Below are 3,677 nucleotides of genomic sequence, written 5' to 3'. Positions count from 1 at the left end.
TTATTTTAACCATGATGCAGCTAGCATTGTCGAGCATTTTGTTCACTTTGCAAAAATGGTAGGTTACATACTCGTCACATGTTGCTCCGTCTGTGGTACTCGTAGAACAACACTCAGGCATGGGGGGCATTCTGCTCAGCCAGTGGATGTTGAGCTGTTGCTGAGCTACAGTACCTATGAAGGAGAGCCAGATAAACTCGCTAACAGGCTAACAGCTTTGCAGTCCTTGGCTGTGTCTTGTTTTAGGTTTATGGCAGGACAGGGGTCACCTCTTAGCCCCGCGCGGTTTGAGGATGTCAGATAAACCAGCCCAATCTGCCAGCTGTGTGGGGAAGCAGTTACCAGCTGACCACCTGACTAACAAACTGCAGTGCTGCTGTGTGCAGACATCCTACTTTCTAGGCAAGCACACAGGTAAAATCATTGCCCGAGGCCACATGACAGTCGCAACGAGAGGCCTGCGTGGTTTCCATGACTACAGACAGCAGTACAAATGCTGGTCAGTACACATTTAATGTTATCATTGAATTTGGACTTTTTAAATCAATGAAATAATCTAAGTAACATTTGAAACACCTTTTCACTCATATATATATATATATATATATATATATATATATATATATATATATATATATTAATGGATACTTTTGAAATAATGCAAGCAGGACACACTTGATTCCAGATAATATTCTCTGTTGTCGTTTTAAGTGTTAAAAATGTAACATTCTATGAAACTGAACATGACTTTTTGACTTTTCTACTGCATAAAAAGGTAGCTCATCTTACAAAGACCACTTGTTGAGTGTTTAAAATTTATTTATTAGAATCTATCTCTTTTTTTTTTTGGTGATTTGGGTTCATAACAAAATATCAAATTATTGTTATTGGCATAAGAAAGGGGGAAACAGGTCAGTGCTCTAAATAAAAACATTAAAGAAAAATCTGCACACAAAGAAATACATAACATTCACCGTATTTCTTTTTTCTGTGGCCCATAATGAAATCTGGTCCTCTGAATTGTGCTATAAACTATTTATTTCATTTCATTTTGTACTGTACTGGTTCTCGATGTAGACCAAGGCAAGCAGAGCTGATAATATACAGGATTTACAGAACTACAGCTGTGTGGAAAGTATTTCCACCGATGTTTGTGAATCTGAACCCCCTGCTGCATTGGCGTTGTTCTCAGGATTTAAAGTTTGGTTATGTGAACACAGCCTTCTCTTTTTCGTTCTTTTAACAAATAGAACCGTCTAAGTTATTTAGTCCCATATGAAAGCCCTTCTTTGCTCATGGAAGAGACGTTGCAATAGAAAAAAAAGTTGCATACCTGCAGAGCGTGCGTTAAAGAAATGGTCTGAATAAAGTAACTTTCTTATGGGGGCTGTAAAAGACAGATATCATTCTTAACACTCTGCAGTCATTTCTCCTGACTTGCAGCAACTGGGTGATGTTTTTTTTTTGCATTTGTGGAAAGTTGTTCACTTCATTTGTTGAGGACTGAATAGTAGGCATTGCTGATTATGTCTTTTTTCTTCTACAGCCACTTCAGATAGCAGTGAAAGAGGCTAATTAGATGAAGTTTCATTTCGGCGGAGTTCATTGAGTGTGTGTTTTTGCACGTGTGAGTGTTTCACACCCGGGCTGGTGCACTCAATGATTTGCCTGCAAGGCCACTTATCGCCGAGCGCTTGTCTCATCTGCATTGTCTCTGTTCTTTTACATGTGTGGGTATTCCTGCATGCGTGCGTTTCCTCGTTTGATATCCCACCTCGTGAATGCAGTAGGTTTCCATGGGAACTATGAAATAGATCAGTGACACCAAGTAATTTCATCCATAATACTCGGATGTGGGGAAAAAAAAAAAAAAGCCACTTTGCCACGAGTGGTCCGTGGTCCCTCCCTACTAGCTCTGAGTGATTTGTTTGAGTGCCGAAGAAGTGTGGGCGGCTGGTTCCTTACATGCTCGGCTTCTGTAGGAAACTGTGACGGGTTTTGAAATTTTGTCTTCTCAACAGCATCGCCAGACACGATCCCATTTCTGAGCTTTCATCTCTCTAAAAGGCAAAGTCTGATAATAAGTTGCAAAGAGACTGAACTGTCATAATCAAGATTTATCTGCAATACTTTTTAGGGAGGTAAAGTTGACTTTCCAGGACTGTCTAATACTGACACCACGTAGTGCATGGTGGTGTCATGGAAGGAAAATAATAGATGGTTTTTAAAGTGTTTTCAGTATTGTCACAGGTTCTCTGTTAGACCTAAGTCTAGACTTTAACTGGGCTAATACATGAATAGGCTTTGCTCTAATCCCATTTCAATGTAGCTCTTGCTGTGTTTTGGCGTTGGTGATCCTTCACCCTAGTCACAAGTCTTTTGCACCCTCTTGGGTTTTCAATTCAACTTTTAATTCAATTAGATTATTTTTTATATATATATATATAGCGGCAATTCACAACACAGGTCATCTCAAAGCACTTTATAAAGTCAAATTCAATGAAAACATACAGATTGGTCAAAACGTTTCCCATCTAAGGAAACTCAGCAGATTGCATTGAGTCTTGACCAGCAGCATTCACTCCTCCTGAAAGTGTATAGAGCCACAGGGAGAGTTGTCTGCATTGTCCATGGCTTTGCAGCAATCCCTCACACTGAGTATGCATGAAGCGACAGTGGAGAGAAAACTCCCCATTAACGGGAACGAAAAACCTCCAGCAGAACCAGGCTCAGTATGAACGGTCATCTGCCTCGACTGACTGGGGCTTAGAGAAGACAGAGCAGAGACACAACAAGCATAGAAACACAAATTGATCCAGGAATCCTTTCTATGTTGGCAATGGCCGATGTCTCCCCTGGATCATGTCACAGCTAACAGAACACCAGACCAGATGTACCTACTGTCAGGATTCAGTTTCGCCAGCTCTCCCCGGACACTTCTAGATCCTTCCACCACTCATCCAGTCCAGTTACCTCCAGTCTCTACTCCAAGCCTGATCAGCTCCACCTGTCTCAGTAATCAAGCTAGATTCTTTCCACCTGCCAAACTCTCTACATAAGCTCCCCTCAGTCTGTCATTCCTTACGGCAGGCAGACAGACGAGACGTCTGTCTGCCTGCCTGCTCCCTGCACCTGCACCTGCCAAGCCTCTGCTCTGCTCCCTTTGTCTGCCAGCCTCAGCTTTATCATCAACAATGAATGTTTTAAGCATAGTCTTAAAAGTAGACAGGGTGTCTGCCTCACGGACCAAAACTGGGAGTTGGTTCCACAGGAGAGGAGCCTGATAGCTAAAGGATCTGCCTCCCATTCTACTTTTAGAGACTCTAGGAACCACCAGCAGACCTGCAGTCTGAGAGCGAAGTGCTCTGTTAGGAACATACGGGGTAATCAGAGCTCTGATATATGATGGAGCTTGATTATTCAGGGCTTTATACGTTATAAGAAGAATTTTAAATTCTATTCTTGATTTAACAGGAAGCTAAAATAGGAGAAATATGATCCCTCTTGTTGATTTTCATCAGAACTTTTGCCGCAGCATTTTGGATCAGTTGAAGACTTTGAACTGCATTTTGTGGACTTCCTGATAGTGAAGAATTACAATAGTCCGGCTCAACACTCACTTTAAACGGAACTCATACTTTTTAATGCCTTCCTTTTCACATGGGAATGGATCTATA

The sequence above is a fragment of the Fundulus heteroclitus genome, chromosome 5, assembly GCF_011125445.2.
Source record: "Fundulus heteroclitus isolate FHET01 chromosome 5, MU-UCD_Fhet_4.1, whole genome shotgun sequence".
In the NCBI taxonomy this organism is placed as follows: domain Eukaryota; kingdom Metazoa; phylum Chordata; class Actinopteri; order Cyprinodontiformes; family Fundulidae; genus Fundulus; species Fundulus heteroclitus.
The sequence above is the reverse complement of the archived record's forward strand: the minus strand, read 5'-3'. Positions refer to the sequence as shown.